The sequence below is a fragment of the Mustela putorius genome, unplaced genomic scaffold, assembly GCF_011764305.1.
Source record: "Mustela putorius furo isolate JIRA1106 unplaced genomic scaffold, ASM1176430v1.1 tig00003903_pilon_pilon_pilon, whole genome shotgun sequence".
In the NCBI taxonomy this organism is placed as follows: Eukaryota; Metazoa; Chordata; class Mammalia; order Carnivora; family Mustelidae; genus Mustela; species Mustela putorius.
Window position 1 is genome coordinate 3,640,515 of NW_025422051.1, and position 19,767 is coordinate 3,660,281.

The window sequence follows — 19,767 nt, forward strand, 5'->3', positions numbered from 1 at the left end:
CATGAGCATGTCTTCTAGGCCCTGGGAATACAGCAGTATAAACCATGCCCTTTCAGTGATTTATTACTGCATAGCAAAACACCCCAAATTTAGTGGGCTTAAAATAACAACCATTTTATGTGCTCACAGTTCTGTGGGTCAGCAGTCTGGGGTAAAATCAGCTAAGTGGTTCTTCTGTTAATTTTTCTTAGGGTCCCTCATATGGTTAGTCATCTGGCAATGTGACTGGGGCTCAATGTTCTAATATTGAACATTGAGTGAGTGGCCTCACTCACATGTCTGATGGTTGGCTGTTGACTGACCTCTCTTGCCACATCGTCTCTTCCTCCACCATGCTAGCTGGACTTCTTGACAAGGTTGTTTCAGGGTTCCTAGGGAGCAAGGGGAAAGCTACAAGACTTCCTGAAACCTGGGATCAGAAGGCACACAGAGCTACGCACACTGCATTTTATTGGCCAAAGCAAGTTATAAGAACAGCCCAGATTCAGGGAGTAGAGAAACAGACTCTACCTTCATGCAAAGTCACATACATACAGAAGTGAAAGAACTTTGTGGCTAATAACCATTCTATCACACCATCCCATTTGGAGAAATGAGTGCTGAGCACATTAAGTGCTATGGGTCCTCAAAGATGAAAAGAACCATTGAAGTAAAAAAGATAAGCTTTTGAGTGGGTCCTGAGGAATATACAGGATACAAAAATCCCAGAGGAATGTGGAGAACTTCAGGAAAAGGCAGTATACACAGAAGTTGCAGGATGACTCATAGTATGTTTAGATTCTAGTGAATACACACTTAGGTGGAACGAGTAGAAAAGAGGACTTGAAAAGGTAAGATGGTGGGAAAGGTTATGATTGGATGTGGGAGACTTTAACCGCCTGGCTCTCAGGAATACAGACACTACCCACCTAGGCAGTGAGCAGCAAGGGGTCAGGGTGGCCTTGGGGTGGGAATAGAAATGGTAGGATAGGGAAGAGGCCTTTAGAACCTGCGTCTTTGTGGAGAGCAGTCTAGAAGGAAGTTGAATTGGGCCTCAAGTACAGTGATCACAGCAAGAAAACAGCCTAGAGATGGTCTCCCTAAAGGCAAGTGCCTACATGGATTCTCTTCAAGGGGTGAAAGGGCATAACTGGAACTTTTAAAGCCAGTTTATTTAGAAGTATATAAAAAAAATGTTTGTTTGGGTTTTTTTTTTTTTGGAAGATTTTGTTTATTTGACAGAGAGAGAAAGTGAGAGAGCACAAACAGGGGGAGCAGCAGACGGAGAGGGAGAAGCAGGCTTCCTGCTGAGGAGGGAGCCCGATGCGGAGCTCAATCCCAGAACTCCGGGATCATGACCTGAGCCAAAAGCAGATGCTTAACTGACTGAGCCACCACCCAGGCGCCCCAAAGCATAAAAAATGTTTATCCTGGATTTAAACTGGTTATCTCAAGGAAAGCTAAACTTAGGTTCAACACACACACACACCTCTCCTGGACAAGATGCAGGTTTCACACAAGACAAGTGGGTTACAACTGTTTGCAAAGTTTTGTCTATATTTAAAAGAAAATTCCTAGTGCTCTTTAACATTTGAAGTGGGCAAAGAATTACGGGGAAGGCTAGAAACAATGATGGAGCCAGAAAAAGGCTGCCGCAAGTTTTGACTGTAATCTATACTGTGTAGCCAGGCTCTACCCAGGCAGACTGCACAGCCCTACTTTTCACAGCAGCAACATGGCAAAGCATTAGCTTTCTTTTGACAGTCTGAAAAATACATATTTATTTCCCAAACTATCACTTTCCACAGGACTTATGTGGCCATTAGAACCTGTTACATGTAACTTTTAAACACAAAATGAAAAAAAAAAAAAAATGAGAACTGATGTTTGGTCTGTGAATTAAATAGCAGGCGGTGATTCTCTTTCAGGTATTTGTGGGAGATGGGATGTAGAGAATTTGAGGGTTTCCCACCACTCTGGGAATGGCAGTCTCGTTGTAAACCTTCAGGTCATATATATATGAAACAGATCACAGAGTAAGGAAGTATGGCATTAGGTGACAAAGTGAATAGAAAAGACATGATTGGGGTACCTGGGTGGCTCAGTTGGTTAAGCGCCAACTCTTAATCTCAGCCCAGCTCTTCATCTCAGGGTTGCAAGTTCAAGGCCCATATTGGGCTCCACATGGGTGTGGAGCCCACTTAAAAGAAAAAAACACAATTTAATAAGAAAACATGGAGTAGAGATTGGCATCCAAATGAGCGGATTTTGAGGCATGGGGGAGTGTCTTGCTGGGCTAGAATTTGCAAGAAATGGCTCAGGCAGGATTGGCAGGGCAAAGCAGGAAGGATGTTCTAATAGTGAGGAAAGGCTCCAGGTAACCTGAGTGTTGAACTGTTGGTGGTACTTGGGGAGGGGAGGCAGTGTGTACAGTTTAGAGATGACATCCCAGACTGTATGCTCTAGATTTCTTGTTCGACCCACTTCCACTGAAATCCCAGGTGAAGAACACAGCTGCCAGACTGTGGCATGTGAATACATTACAAAACAACTGAACAGCCAGGAGAAGAAAGGACATTTAGGTTCTTCTTTGCACATACTGGTTTTCATTCACTATCTAGTAGGTGACTGGGCAGCCCTTTGTATGTACCTCATAGGACAGGAAAAGTTCTCCAGGGAAAAACACATCCCCTTTGCCCTTGGTGCTTTCTCAGGCTGAGCCAGACCATAGTACGTGACAGTCATGCAAGAAAGGGGCCTCTTTCATTTTCTAGTGACACAGTATTCTAGGAAGAGATTTGAGTGGCATGCTGAGTTTTGCAATCTCCTCAACATGCTCCTTGAAACTGGGGAGGTTTCCTGTAAAAAGATGTGTTTCAAGACAGGCTCTGGGATATCATTGATGGCTCACATCATGCGGGCTCTAAGAAATCATGCCTCACCAGTGTCCTGACAAGTTACCATAGAAAACACAGAGAAATAATTTAGTAATTACCCAAGTTACTTATTTTGTGGGGGGATACTTGGGTTTATACACTTGAGTGCCTATCCTGGAGATTGGTACACAGCAAGCACTAAATGAATGTTACTTGATTTTGAGGTCGTTTTTGCAGCTTCTTTATTAGGTATAGCAATGCACTGATTTTTTTGGGACATGATTCTTTAATGTTGAGAGGGCAAGTAAAGCCATCAAAATTGGGCATGTGGTCCAACCTTCGGATGTTACATAGGACTCCCATACACCTATGTTCCTAAACTTTTTCACCACTGAGGATAACTTCTAAAACTTCCCCTAAAGACAGCATGCTTTGAAGGCTTGCCTACTAAACACATCACACTTACGGATTACTTAATTTCCCTACTTTAATTAAAGATGGGTGTTTCTGACAAGTTTCTGTTAAGCATGAAATAATAATAATATTCGGTATGCTAGACATTGATCAGCATTTTATCCTTAATATGCCATTAATTCCACACAACAATCCCAGTGGTTATTATTATAAACTTAATTTTACGGGCATCTGGGTGGCTCAGTTGGTTGGGCATCTGCCTTTGGCTTAGGTTATAATCCCAGAGTTCTGGGACTGAGCCCCACGTTGAGTTTCCTACTCAGCAGGGTGTCTGCTTCTCCCTCTGCCCCTCCCTTCACTCATGCTTACGCTCATGCTCTTTCTCTGAAATAAGTAACACTTTAAAAAAAACTCCACTCATTTTACAGAAGAGGAAACTGGGGCACAAAGAGGTTTAATTCACTTAAGGTTGCATAACTAAGAAGAAAAAGCAGGATTCAAATAACTTGAGTCTCTACTGCTCTATCCATTCTAGCATTCAAACTCCATCTAACAAGGTTCTACCATGAATTTCAGTAAAATTCTAAGCCATCTCACTCTCGGGTTATTTGCCCTAGAAAACTGCAATTGTATGTGCACATAAACACTTGCACATGAATTCTTATAGCAGCTCTACGTATAATTACCCAAAACTGGTAGCAACCCAAATGTAGTACATTTCTACAATGGAATACTACTCAACAGTAAAAAGGGAACAAGCTTTTGATATACACAACTTGGATGAATCTCAAAAGCATTATGCTGAGTGAAAAAAAGCAAGGCTCAAAAGATTACATTCAGTTGGAATCCATTTATGTGATATCCTCAAAGTGACAAAACTAGTGATGGCTGTCAAGGGCTGGGGGTGAGAAAAGTGTGACTGAAGAGGTAACACAAAGGAGTTGTTTTGGGTGATGGGACTACTTTATACCTTGATTATGATGGTGGTTACACTGATCTAGACATGCATCAAGGTCCACATGACTACACACACCTCCACAAGTCAGTTTTACTCTATCACTTTTTATGGCTCTACATATCATTAACAATAGTTTCCAGAAAAAAATTTTTAAAAGAGTTAACTATAATGTGAAACAAACAAAAAAATTGGGCCGCACATCCAAACTGAATGGTGAGTTACCCCTTTAAACAAACATTCCTTAAAAGTTAACAGAATTTTTGTGCTTACTCCCTTACAAATACATATATTTCAGTAAACTATTAGATGGCATGATAGTTGATACAGCAATTTGCATAGTAAAACAAAAATAAGTAACCAAAATTAACCCTGGGAAGGAGAACATGATGAAATGAGGATATTATAAGGATGTCATGAACAACCATGACTCTTTCTATAACTTTTTCAATTTTTCCTAGAATGCATCTCTAGGGTATCTCTAATATAACTAAGAACAGAATTTAAAGTTTTTTTAATCCTTCTAGATTGAAATGGAGATATTTCCCAAGTTGCAATATCCTTACATCCAAAGGGTCTCCATTGCCTTTGAGAACCTCTTCGTCACTCCACTTACCAAGTCATGCTTGTATTCTACTCAACACCTAGTGCCTCATAGCACAATGGGCCCTTAAATATCTGCTGAACTGAATTGCACCTGGAAATGTGGGGAATAAAAATGACAAACACATGGTCACTAACAAAACCTATACTGTAGAAAGACTAACTAACCCTCTAATTCTGAATGAGGCAAATTATTACTGAGTGCTAACAACATTCTCAATAATTAGAAAGGCATACATAGAATTCTGGAAGACAGCAAAAACAAACAAACAAACAAACAAACCATATAACAACATACTGCCAGCAGTGTAGAGGTTTTTAAAGCCTAAAATAGGCAGAACCCAAACCAGAATCAATTATTCCTGGCTCCCTAGCCATAAAACCATAAGATTCAAGGAGGTGAGAAAAAGAAAAAGGAAAAACTAATCGATACTGAGTTTCTATGGGCCATGCACTGCATTAGACATTTATGTAGATTAAAACTTATTTCAGAATGTGGGTTTCAGCTGATATGTAAAGGACTGGAAAGCCATCATTCTCACCCTCACCAAAAAGAAGCTACTAGACAAACTGAGAAACCAATGACTCTTCTTGGACCTATCAAAAACTAAATACAGGGCAAACCACCATCCAGCTATCTGAAGAGAAAGATGCCTACAGGTAAACATAGGATCTGGGCATATAAGCTGATAGGAAGATCAAACTAGAAATTCTAACACATTACTTACTGGAGACCAGAGTATGGGATGTCATGATAGTATGCAGCTCCTAGGCTCCACATGGGGTGGAGTAATTCCCATCTTCTTAAAAGTTTTTCCTACAGGAATCCCACCATCCTCTTACAGAAGGAATCGGGGAAATCCCAGAGAAAACTCCCATCTTGGTGCTGGTTGGCTGAGGAAAACAACACCCACTGAAATCTACCCAGACACCTTTCCTTTATCTCCAACACAGAACAAAAGGCTTACTCTGCAGGGGGAAGGGCTTAAAACCCTTGGCTTAAGGACACTGGTGGGTACTCACTGCAGCTGAGGAAAAAGGAAGAAAAGCTTCACCCTGGAGGAGGGGCAGGAATTCTTGCAAAGGATACACTCAAGACCCAGGTTCTGATACCTGCCTAAGCCCAAGGCTTAATCAAATCATCAGAGAACTCCCTCCTCCTCCACATCCACCACTTGGCAAAACAGCTACGTGGTAAGTGAAGTAGAATACAACTGGGAGGGCTATAACAGACAGCTCTTGGGAAATAGCACAAAGGATAAACCCAAAGCCAAGCAGGAGTCAAAAAGAAGGTATCACTAGAGGAATCAGAAATCTCTCATGCCCCACCAATAGCAAACATTAAACACAAGCCAACTCCTTGCTAGATTAACTCAAATCTCCCCTCTAAAAGCCTTGCAGAAGGACACCTATGTTCCTCTCCAAATATATCAAATATTTAACTCAGTATCTTTTGCTGGTGTTCAGTTTCAATGGCTTTTCAGCCACGTTCAACTTTTTATTATGAGGCATAACAAAAGATAAGAAAGTATTCCAAGTGACAAAGCAATCATCAGATTTACACTCAATATGACACAGATGTTGGCACTATCAGAAATGAAATTTAGAAGAACTGTGATTAATATTTGAAGACTTTAATGGAAAAGGTAGACAACATGCAAGACCAGATGAATAATTTCAGCAAAAAGATAGAAAGCATAGGAAATAATCAAATGGAAATGCTAGGACTTAAAAAAAAAAAAAACCAACATGCTCAAAAAAAGACAAAAAAAAAAAAAAAAACCAACACGGTCAACAGTAGACTTGACACAGCTAAGGAAAGAATCAGTGAGTGTAACAATTGAATTTATTGGTCAGATCAATAAAAATTAAAACAAAAAGGGAAAAAAGAGTGAAAAAATAGAACACAGCATACAAGAACTATGGGAAAAATATCAAAAGTTATAACATACTTGTAATTGGAATTCCAGGGGAATAAAAGAGAATGGAATACAGGAGTTATCTGAAAAAATGATGAAGAGCTCTCCAAAATTAGTGACCGACAACAGTCCACAGATACAAGAAGCTCAGAAGAACACGAAGCAGGATAAATATGACAAAATAAAAAAGCTACATCTAGGGACGCCTGGGTGGCTCAGTTGGTTAAGCAGCTGCCTTCGGCTCAGGTCATGATCCCAGCGTCCTGGGATCAAGTCCTACATCGGGCTCCTTGCTCGGCAGGGAGCCTGCTTCTCCCTCTGCCTCTGCCTGCCATTCTGTCTGCCTGTGCTCACTCTCTCCACCCCCCTCTCTGATAAATAAATAAAATCTTTAAAAACAAAAAAAGCTACATCTAGGTAAAGATAAAGAGCTTGAAAGCAGTCAGAGGAAAAAAGACACATTATAGAGAAACAAGGATAGAAATTAAAGCAGATTTATCAGAAACCATGCAAACAAGGCACAGTGGAGTAATATGTTGAAGTGGGAAAAAACTGTCAACTCAGAATTCCATATCTCGTGAAAATGTCCTTCAGAAGTGAAGAAAAAAAAGACTTTACCCAACAAAAGCAAAGAATTTACTGTCAGCAGACCTGGTAAAAAGAAATGTTGAGGAAAAATTCTTCAGGCAGAAAGATTATGTTTAAAGTGGGAGCTTGGATTAGCATAAACAACACTGGAAAAGGAATAAATGAAGGTTTACTATAATATTTTACTTTCAAAATGTTTGAAAAGCCAATTTTCGACACCAGCCAAGGGCCAATCTTGAAAGAAACCCTTCTAACGATAGCAAGCAGCGTTAGGACTGCTATGGTAACTCTTTTCAGCACAATAGGGTATGTATACTTTAAAAACTTAAAGCTAGGGGCACCTGGGTACCTCAGCTAGTCAACTGTCTGCCTTCGGCTCAGGTCATGATCTCAGGGTTCTGGCTCTCCCTCTCCCTGTGCCCCTCCCCTGCTTGTGTTCTCTCTAATAAATAAAACCTTAAAAAAAAAAACTCTACAGCTAACATAATATGTAATAGTGAGAGACTGGAACAGGTTAAGAATGTCTTCTCTTACCACTACAATTCTGGTAAAGAAGAAAAAAGTAAGAGTACTCATATTACCTAATTTCAAGACTTACTATAAAGCTATAGTAATCAAGACATTGTGGTAATCGCACAATGATGGACACACAGATCAATGCAACAGAATGGAGAGCCCAGAAATAGACCCACACAAGCACAGCCACATTTTTGACACAGGTACAAAAGCAATAATAATGGAGAAAGGAGAGTTTTCAGCAAATGGTTCTGGAACTCCTGGACATCCATATGCAGGAAAATAAAACTTGACACACACCTCATATTCATGGCTGGTGGGAATGTCAAACAGTAGAACCACTTTGGAAGATAGTTTGGCAGCTTCTTATATAAACTCAGCAATCCCTCTCCTGGTTATTTACCCAAATGAACTTAAACCTTATGTTTCACCAAAAATAAGTATGCTAAAGTTTACTGCAGCTTTATTCATAATCATCAAGAAACTAGAAGCAGCCAAGTTGTCCTTCAACAGGTATATGTACAAACTGTGGTACAACCATAAATTGGAATGCTATTCAGTGATAAAGGGAACATGCTTTAATTCACATAACATGGATTAATCAAGTAAAAGAAGCGAGACCAAAATAGGCTAAATATTGTATGATTTCACTCATATGACCTTCTGGAAAAGGCAGGACTTCAGCTAAAAATTCAGAAGTACATTATTCTGAGGCATTTCTAGGAAACAAAACTGTGTGTGTGTGTGTACATATACATGTATATGCATATACATGTGTATGTATGTACATGCACATATATTTTTTCATATATATTTTTTAACAGGGATATGTGTGTGTGTACATATATACATGTATTTTAACAGGGATAGTTCTGACCAAATCAACTTGGGTAGGAGTCCATGGAAGTTCACATCACCATTCACCACATACCATCTCTTTTTAAATAAATGTATTGGATTTTTAAAATTAGGTAATACATTCACATGGTTTAAAATTCAGAAGGTAGTTATAACTTTTGGCTTTGAGGAGGTAAATGTGTAACTGTCTTCAGTTCTCCCAAATCCAATTCACCTAACACCAGCTTCCTTCACCATGCCCCTAAGTTTGACCCCAGTGAGATCAAAGTCCTATATGTAAGGAGAACTGGTGGGAAGTTGGTGTCATGTCTGCCCTGGCTCCAAATATCAGCACCCCCTCCCGCCCCTGGTCTGTCTCCAAAAAAGGTTGGTGATGACATCGCCAAGGCAACTGGTGATTAGAAGGGTCTGAGGATGATAGTGAAAATGACCATTCAGAATGGACAGGCCCAGATTGAAACGGTACCTTTTGCCTCTGCACTGATTATCAAAGCCCTCAAGGAACCGCTAAGAGACAGAAAGCAGAAAAACATTAAGCACAGTGAAAATAACACTTTTTTTTTAAGATTATTTATTTATTTATTTGACACAGAGAGATCACAAGTAGGCAAAGAGGTAGGCAGAGAGAGAGAGAGGAGGAAGCAGGCTCCCCGCTGAGCAGAGAGCCTGATGCGGGACTTGATCCCAGGACCCTGAGACCATGACCTGAGCCAAAGGCAGCGGCTTTACCCACTGAGCCACCCAGGTGCCCCGGAAATAACACTTTTGATGAGACTGTCAACACTGCCTGAAAGATGCAGCACCAACATTTAGCTAGAGAATTCTCTGGTACCATTAAAGAGGTTCTGGGGACTGCCTGAACTGTGGGCTGCAGTGTCGGTGGCCACCACCCTCATGATATCATCGATGACATGAACAGTTGTGCAGTGGAATGCCCACCTAGTTAAGAAGTGCAAAGGAAAGTATTTCAATGAAGGATCATTTGACAACCAAAAAAAAAAAAATTAAGGTATATAAAAGCTTATGCAGTAAAAAATCTTCCTCCAACTCTCTACCTTGGCTGTATATGCCCTAAAGCTATCAGTGTCTTAACATCCTTCTAGAAATATCTTTGTCTATGTAAGCAAAAACATATATATTATACAGTATATATTAGTGTCCCCAGTAGCTGTCACAAATGGTAGCATATAATACACACTGTTCTGTTTCTTGTTTTTCTTCATTTTGTACATCATAGAAATACAATATTCTACTGTATAACCAAGCCTTAACTGATACTTAGAATATCAACCAATCTTCTGCTATTATAAATAATACTCCAAGTAATATGCAAATATTTGTTGAATAAATTCCTGGAAGTGTTTGCTGCGTCAAATGATATATATATTTATAATTTTGAAGGCTATTTTCAAGTCACTGACTTTTAAAATGTCAGGGATTTTCCCTTTTTAATTTTTATTCTAGTAGGAAAGAAAGGAAGCTGAGATTCTATCACCAGGCAATTTCTGGAGGAATGTACATCTCTAAGATGTACAAAATGAGCCTTCTCCTCAGTTTCCCACACATACTTCCTAGGGTCCAGTTGCATTTTCATGTAATATATTTCAGGCCAATAGCTGGCTGCAAAGCCTATTTCAGTTTATGTGAAAGGTGTTACTTCTGAAAACTACACAAGCAAAGGTCAAAGGCTGATGCCCCAAATTGCTGATCACTGACCACTCACTACACAGCACAATACTGGATTCTTCACTGCAGCTGAAGGGGGACTTTACAATCTTGATGAAATAAAATATACCTATGGAGAATCCTTTGTCTTCATTATAAAGCCCAAATAAGGATTTCTTCTCAGGTAAAAATCATAAATCACATAAAGGTTATGAAGAAAAGCTGCAAATGTTTCTCTCATCTTCCAGGTAGTGATGGATTTCCAATTAACCATCTTTTTGCTTGACTACAAAGCACAGTACAGCTTAGTACCCTAAGTTTTTTGGGGGAGGGGGGTAAAGCTTGAACAGGAGGTTGAGGAAACACAAGGACTCTTTTTTTTTTTTAAGGTTTTATTTATAGGGTGGCTCAGTCAGTTAAGCGTCTGCCTTCAGCTCAGGTCATGATCCCACGGTCCCGGGATCGAGTCCCACATCAGGCTCCTGGCTCAACGGGGAGCCTGCTTCTCCCTCTACCTGTTGCTCCCCCTGCTTGTGCTCTCTCTCAATCTGACAAATAAATAAATAAAATCTTAAAAAGTAAAGATTTTATTTATTTATTTGGAGGGGCACCCTCGAGCAAGGGAGAGGGGGAGAAGCAGGCTTCCCATTGATCAGGGAGCCCAACGCAGGACTTGATCTCGAAGACCCTGGGATAATGACCTGAGCTGAAAACAGACCCTTAACTAGCTGAGCCACCCAGGTGCCCCACATCAGAGACTCTTTAGATAACAGCCACACACGATGAATGAGCAGTCAAGCCACTCGCAAGAGTACCTACACCCAGAGCCACACTGTCTCCCTTTGGTTTCCTTCTAGGAAAACTATTATTCAGATCCACACTCAGTAGGAGAGAAGATGGCACCATCATATTACTGAGTTTCAAGAATACACTACATGTAGGGGGCGCCTGAGTGGCTCAGTGGGCTAAACATCCGACTCTTTACTTCAGCTCAGGTCATGATCTCAGGGTCACGAGACTTAGCCTCACGTTGGGTTCCACACTGGGTGTGAAGCCTCTTTAAAATACTCTCTTCCTCTGCCCCCCGCCTGCTTTCTCTCTCTTAAAAAAAAAAAAAAGAATACACTACATTTAGAAATGAGTGTTTAACAAGATTTATCAAAGGAAAGGAGGTTACATTCATTAATTATTATGCATTACTGCAGTAAGGGTCTCCAGTTAAAAAAAAAAAAAAACACCTTCTTGTATTTGTACCTTTAGATGGTTCTCCCGCAATGACTCTGGGCTGGGCCAAGAAGCACTTCCCTACTTTGGCTGATATGACGGTATCAAATGTGATGTAAATAGACATTGAGAAGTGCTTGTGCACTGGCGCTGGCTCCTGCTCTCTACGCCTCGTGCCTCTGAGACCACCATGTCAGCAGATCCAGACTAGCCAGCTGCAGGAGAGACCACTTGGGAGTGGAGATGAGCCATCCTTGCTTAGGGCCTTCTAGACCCACTGACCTGACAGCTACCAGTTACGTGAGCAAAATAAATATGTTTGTGGTATGGTACATATGGAAAGGGGAAGAGAACACTGGTTTTCTTCCTGTGCAGTGCATTCTGCATATAAGAAATTGTTTCAAACAGAAAAACCTGCAGTACCTGGATGGGAATAAATAAATATATAAGTACTGAAAAAATGCCTAAGTCTTCCCAGATTCTCACAAATGTGCTGTCTGCCATCACAGATGGCACACACCAAAAAAACAAAAAACATTAAAAATTTCCATTTAGTCACTGAAGCATCCTTATCATGATATATTTAAACCGAAGTCTTATACTCAACAGTTCCATTTCTAACACTGAACAACAACTCGGGTTTCCAGGAATTAGTCTCCCAATTTTACTTTTTTCCCCATTTGACAGGGCTCAGTGAAAACTGAAAGAGCTCCCTTAATGCAGCCTAAAAAGCATCAAATATATACGCCTAATTAAACCACCTAGAAGCCTTCTGCAGACCAGCTTCTTCCAGCATCACAGCAACTCTTTTTAGCTCTGTTAATGGTGGGCAGTAGAAACTGTTTAAGATCTACACATTTGGGCCAGAAACATTGCCTCCACTGGATCACAAAGTGGGACACTTAAGGGGAAATTACTTTTTTTTTTTAAAGATTATTTATTTATTTGACAGAGAGATCACAAGTAGGCAGAGAGGCAGGCAGAGAGAGAGGAGGAAGCAGGCTCTCCATCACGCAGAGCGCCCGATGCGGGGCTCAATCCCGGGACCCAGGGATCATGACCCGAGCCGAAGGCAGAGGCTTTAACCCACTGAGCCACCCAGGCACCCCATGAAGGGGAAATTACTTTAAGCTACTTTTGTTTAGGTCTCACTAGATGCTTTTGCGGATTACACACGCCTCGCAGTGCCCACCCACGCACCCCCCCCCGGCCATGGTTTAAGGTGAAAAACACCTTCCAGCAGCCTCCCACTGCCCTTGGAATAAAACACTAGGTCCTTAATGAGATCCCATAAGGCCCTGTCAATCTCCCTCTGCCTACCTCATCTATCTTTCCCCAGGTCCTAGCCAAACCTCTGTGGATCCCTTCCACATCTCTCTTTCACCTCCGTGTCCTCACAACACCTGGTGTTCCCTCTGCCTGGCAATCCCTTCTCTCTTTTACCTTGCTTATTCCTGCTTATTATTCAGGGTCCAGGGCACCTTGCTAGTTTCCCTTATAAAAGCATTCTGCCTCTTACTTGCTGTGTGACCATTGGCAAGTTACCTTTGCCTTACATCTCAGAAAGATATTCCATGTTGAATACTTAGCACAGTACTCAGTACACAGGAAATGGTTAACAAGTCATAGCTGCTATTGTTATTTCTTATAGTGACCTCCAACACAGCTCTCAGTACAATTAGAAATTACATATTTATTTGTAGGAAAAACAGAAACATCTCCTAGGATCCCACCTTAATATCTAATATATATCTAATACTGCTCATGCTATTTCCCCACATACTGCATTGGTGGGCGTGGGGTGGGGAGACAAAATCAATGTTTACAGAGCAATTATCACCTCAATTAATTATTACCTTGGAGATGTCAAATTGAGGAGATGAAGAAACTGAGGCATAGAGACATCAAGTACTGGCCCAGATCAAGTGATAGATTTGAATCCAAGTTAGCCTGACCCCAAAGCTTGTGCTGGGTATACCACACTAAAGGCTTCCCTAACTCATGAACCTTGTTATCTAAAAGCAACAAGTCTCAGGGAAAATGGATCTTCACATTCGACTCTCAGGTATCTATTCTTCAGATCCTTAACCAGTCTGATGTTCTAAGCACCTCGTGTAAACTCCTTCAACAGAATGCTCTTCCCCCTGACTGAGTTAGATTTCTTTCTTCCTTCACATTGGATGTTGAACTCTTAACGGGATGAGTTATCGATATTTCACCTCTTATACCCTAGCAAATAGGAGGCACTCAACAGATGTCTGCTGAACGAATTAAATGAAAATATTGGAGAATACACTACAGCTGCAAAGATGGGCAGTGGTGGAGTGGATTTTCATAACAAGGTGGAAGTTTGGCATAGTTAGGAAGACACTTGACATGAATGATGACAAAAAGGGAGTTTATCTTAGCCGCTTTTACACTGCTATGATTTCTACATCTAGCACCAGAGATTCTGCATGACTTACACATATGTGCTCCACAGCTACAGGTAAACTTCACTCTGCCTCTGGGGCCCTGCGTCACCACCAAAGTTCTGCTATACCCTACGGGTACATCTGCGCCACCCTTCAGGACAGGATGCCCTTGATAAATGCCAATCTCTCAGCAGTTACTTTCAAATGGTTCAGAAAAAGAAACAAAAAAAGCAAATGATAAAGCAAGGGGTAGCAACCTATTGATAATTACTGACCTTGGATAAAGGGAATACAGGAGTTCTTTGTACTATTCTTGCAACTTTTTGTAATTATAATCAAAATAAGTTTTTAAAATCTAAAAAGGAATTAGAAGAACTTTCCCAGGAGATTACAACACACAAGGTCTGGTGTACTGACCATGCTGGTACCATATTCTCTTGTCAGCTATTTCAAAAAGCACATTCCGGGCTCAGATTTCTTTGCCTATCAGCCAGTATCAAGGGACAAGGAGCTCCCTGGGTAGTAGGGCTCAGCTATGGCCTCTGGGTTGTGACAGAGATTAAATTATTTACTGCTTAGGGGCGCCTGGGTAGCTCAGTCGTTGGGTATCTTTGGCTCATGTCATGGTCCCAGGTTCCTCAGATGGAGCCCTGCAGCACTGGGCTCCCTGCTCAGCAGAGAGCCTGCTTCTCCCTCTCCCACTCACCCTGCTTGTGTTTCCTCTCTCGTTGTCTCTCTCTCTCTCTCTCTGTCAAATAAACAAATAAATAAAATCTTAAAAAAATTATATATTGCTTAAAGAGTATTAATCAATGCATGGGCATCTCCTATCAGTCAAAAACACCAGTACCATTTCCCCACACCAGGCCCCCTACCTACTTTCTCCATTTAACTGCCCTCTCAATTACTTTTTACCTATGGGTTAGGCAAATTCTCCTCAGGACCCTTCTTTCTGTCACCCAAGAGAAGCAAAGAGGCAGTTCTGAAGGTAAGAGCTTTGCTGCTATTATCTATGGAGAGACCTACAGGGAGGAGGCAAAAATAACCATGGGGGAGTCACAGATATTTCAGAAAACAGAAAACCCAAAGCAGTAGTTACTTGTTCTGTAATGACCATTTGCCATCACCTTTTTATTTGCTCATCATTTTTACCCATTCACCCTAGATTCTCCCCACAAACCGGACTGCTTCAGCTTTCCCAGCCACTGTAACTGAACAACAGGGAGATACTGCTAAACCACTCAGTGTCCCCATGTAAGCCAGTTCAGGAAAGTGCCAGATGGGTGTCACCCAACACCCACTCCTCATCTATAAGGTGATGTAACTAAGTTATTCCCTGATGAGAGATATTTTAATGTAAGCCAGCATATGATCTTGACCTTCCTCAGCTCCTACTTTGCATAACCTCCATGAGGAAGGAGGTGCATTGTGTCCTACGATAATATTCAACCTCTGTATCCCTAGTCAAGGCCTATAAGAGCTCTCTGTAACGCCATGTCTTCACAAACAGCCAATGCCTCCTGCCTCCCCTTATCTTCCCCCAAATACTTGCCTATTTCCAGTCAGGCCTCAAAGTAGTGGGAAAAAAGAAGAAATAGATTTGCATTCCTTAGTAGAGAAATGGATTGTTACAGCTGATGGAACACGAGGAAGGGAAAAGACAGGCATTATCAAATGAGAGGATCATACACAACCTACCAGCCTAACATCCTCTGTTCACTAACCCATCTGTCTCAACTATGATGAGAGCCTGTGTCATCACGTGTCCTGCTTCTGCAAACTTCATCTACAGGCCGGAAGATGGGTCATGGGCACCCCTAAGGCTGCTCCTGAATCACTCCTGGCTCTCAGTTGATCACAAACCCTTCAGGAAGGAGTGGAAGGCCTTTCTCCACTTTCTCCTACCTGTGACCAAGATTCACAGGCTACTAAAAGTGAAAAGGCACTTACCATACTGCCATGACTCAGAAAGGCTGAAGACAATGCTTGGGTTCTAGAACCAGACCCGCATCCCTGAGTATTCCACAATTGACTGAATGAAAAATGCAAGGAACTGTTTTAAGACAAAGATATTAGGTCAGGAACTCATCTCTAGCAAACAGAACTGTAGAGAAGACCACAGTTAAAGAAAAGGTGGCTGTGATAGTAGCTAATACTGAGAAGCACGTCCCAAAGATCTCTTGCAATCCTTTCACCACTTGAAGAGAGGTATTACCTTTTATAATTCAAGTATTTCAGCACAGAGCTCACTTTAAATGAAAAAGAAAATGATACGTTATGGAGGTAGACCACTCAGCTAAACAAAAAAGAAAAAAATCTATTTTCACTTATCCAGAGAGGAATCACATGATGCTATAAAAGCATGAAAACTACGGTATGCAAAGCACACAGAGGCAGGGATCCACATTCCCATTGTTTACAGATGTTAAGAAAATATTAAATTAAATAAAACACAAAGCTTTGTTGAGACCGACTCCTTTCTCACCCTCACCCTCACCCCCAACCCCAGGCTGGCAAGAAGTGCCTTTAGGGAAGGTATTTAAGAGAACTGCTCTGGGAAAGTGGATTCTGGGTTGCTTAAACTGAGCCAAGATGTTGTGCAACCCGTCTTTACCTAAATTATTTTCCATTACTTTCAGAGTTTAGAGAGAAGCAGACAGTTATCTTTATCAAACTGAATACCGGGAATGAGGTCGCCTTTCCCTTCAGGCCCCTGAAATCACCATCAACACGGTTTTGATTTCTTATACAATCAGACGGCGTTGCGGGAGGGCGGGGATCCCATCCTCAGCTTCACAGATAAACGCTTCTCACATCAAAAAACCTTGCGCACATCTGAGGCCATGGATTTCCTAGCAACTCAGAAAGTCAGAAGCGGCCAAACAAGTTTCTTGCCAAATGCCTGGGAACTACATATGTCCCAGGGCTATACAATGATACCAACTTTTAAACATGCCTACACATACCGCCACTACGGTCACTCACTCGAGATCCCGCCCCCCCCCTTGCCTTCTCACAAATAATAAACGCAGGTTGCCCTGTGCGATTTAAAGCCAGACTTCACCAAAGCCATGGCTCTGAAAAAGCGAGAGAAAAAAAGATTGGAAGGAGGCTCTCTCTCTCTCTCCCTCCCCCCCCCCTTTTTTTTTTTTTTAAATCGATCGCCCCACAGCCGAGGGAATAAAACCAACTCGATCGCTGGAGAAAAGTTAACTTTGCTGTGCCCGGCGGTGGGAAATTTTCCCCATAAGATTCTCACAGCCCTCCTGCTTTTCCCATCGCCCCCCCACCACCCCCGCCACAGCCCGGACCGCCAGGCGCTCGGCGGTTGTTGCGGCCGCCCCGGACTGGCAGCGCCCGAACAATGACGGGAGGGGGAGGGAAAGTTGGCCAGCCCGCGGGGCGCTCGCGCTCCTGCTCCGGGGGTACCCGCCGCTCACCGGGGGCCTCGCCACTCCCTGAGCCGCCCGGCCCCCCTCTCTCCAAGCACTCGGTTCTTCACGCCCCCCAACACCGAAACAGCCAGGGGCGCGCCCTCGCTCCTTGGAGCATCCGGCCCCGGGGCGGCCGGCAGAGCAGGTCCCCCCGCTGCGGGTCTGACCCCGGGAGCCCCGAGACCAGGCAGAGCACAGAGAGGGAGGGGGCGCCGGGAGGGGGCACCGGAGGGAACAGCCGCAACAGTTATGGCGCTCAATTCCTGCCCGAGTGGAGCTGCAGCCCGAGCCCGAGCCCGAGCCCGAGCCCGAGCCCGGGCGTCCGCCCCCGCCCCCCCGCGTCGGCCACCCGGCACTGCCCCGGGCCGACCGAGGAGCCAGCGGGCACTTTACCTCAGCCCACACACGCTCTCGGCCCGAAGACGCCGGGGACGCCGGAGCGACCGCGCTGTGGGGCCGGGGCGCCCAGGAACGCTGCGAGGCTGGGCCGGGACTTTGCGCTCCGCGGCGCCCGTTTCGACTCCCCGAGGCCGCCACTCCCGCTGCCCACCCGGCGCGACGCCCCCAACGCCGCCAGCGCCGCGTCCAGCTTCGGCGGCGCCTACCTTCGCGCAGCTAGGTCGCTGCTCCTTCTTTCAAGCTCCACACTCGGGCCCGGCAATGTGCCGGGCGAGTCCGGTAGGGGTGGTAACCGCCCCCTTAACCGCTCGCTTTCTTCTCTCTCCTCCCTCGCACCTGCCCCCTAATCTCCTCCCCACCCCCGCCCCCGCCCCGCCGCCTGATCCGCCCGGGCCGCCCCCTGCGCCTCCGCTCCCGCCCTCGGCCCTCACCCGCCCGGCCCGTCAGGCCTCAGCGTTGGGCAGGCGGTTGGGCGGCGGCGGCGGCGGCAGCGGCAGCGGCGGCTGAAGCGGCGCGGAGCACTATTGTATTCCTGACACTGTGCGCTCCCACGCTCCGCCTCTTCCCCTTCCTTCCAACCCCCCACCCTCAATCACCGCCCCCCCCCAACCTCAACCGCCGGCCGCGCTCGCCCTACCCGACTGGCTCCCCGCCGTCCGCCGCCGCGCGCTCTTCTGGCGGGCTGGGCGCCTTCGCCACCGCCGCGCGCCTCAAGGCTCCGCCCACTCGGTGCTCCCGCACCCGCGGCGTCGTGCTCCAGGTGGGTTCCTCTCTGCTCCTGCTGGGCGCGCTGCTGCCGGGAGGAGCCTCGGCAGGGATAAGTGCCCGAGAGGACGATGGGGAGGTGCCTTGGCTGTGATGAAATACAAACTAAGCTTTTCAGGGCCCCTTTCAACTCTAAAGTTCTGTAAGTGGACCCTCCTGTAGGAAACTCATTGTCGGCCACTATTGATTTAAGTTGTTTGCTCTTGAATTACCTATAATAATAAAGCCAGGGTGCCTATTAACAGAATGAATTTATTCAGTTGCCAGCACAAATGGGCTGTGATGGTGTGTGGCTTTTTGAGGTGTCAACTGGGTTAGGCTACCGCTCCAGTTATTCAATCAAACGTTGATCTACGCATTGCTGTGAAGATATTTTGCGGATGTAATTAAAGCTCCTGATCAGTTGATTTAAAGTAAGGGAGATTATCCTGGATAATCTGAGTGGGCCCTATCATTCCTTTCTGACTGCTTGCCCTACACATTTTGGATTTGCTTACCCAGCCCCACAAATTGTGTAAGCCAACATCTTTGAATGAATGAATGAATGAATGAATAATGTGTGTGTGTGTGTGTGTGTGCACCCGTGTGTGTATAAAATATCCTGTTGGTTGGCTTCTCTGGTGGAATCCTAACTCATACAGATGTTTAAGCAACAAACCCCTTTTGGTTTATTTCTCTGGGTTTGGAAATGGACCATGTGCAATTACCATGAACTCATACTGTCATTTTCATTTACATTTCTTGGCTAAACAAAAATGTAGGCTCTTCTGTATTTTGTCTGATTTACATAGTAAAGATGTTGTTCTATTTCATAATACACAAATGTGTGTGTTCTAAAACATTCATAGTCCTTCAGATTTACCTTGTTTTATTAACTTATCTTGAAATAATTATAGATTCACGGCATCTGTAAGAAATATTACAGAACAGACCCATGTACTCTTCACCCAGTTTCCCCCATGTTAATATCTTACATAACCAAGACACTGATATGGGTACAATCCACAGACCTTATTCGGATTTCACCAGTTTTACATGCAAACATTTCTGTGTCTGTGTCTATCGTACTACACCATTTTCTCACGTGTAGATTTGTGTAACTACCACAATCAACTGTTCCTTCTTCTACCCAGTATAGATAGTCACAGTCACCTCCTT

At 43.7% G+C, this 19,767-nt stretch overlaps 1 protein-coding gene across 3 annotated transcripts in view; it reads right to left on the reverse strand.

Moving 5' to 3' along the window:
* The window catches only part of JADE3 (jade family PHD finger 3), a 135,720-nt gene extending 117,093 nt beyond the window's left edge, over positions 1-18,627 (reverse strand). The window contains exon 1 of one of the 3 annotated variants that reach the window (XM_004754969.3): positions 18,482-18,627. The gene's annotated coding sequence lies outside the window, so the exon portion shown is untranslated. Of the gene's footprint in view, positions 1-18,050; positions 18,211-18,481 lie in introns of those variants that run through there. The other 2 variants (XM_045068395.1, XM_045068394.1) reach the window with 2 other exon arrangements.
* Between the last annotated feature and the right edge of the window lie 1,140 nt (positions 18,628-19,767).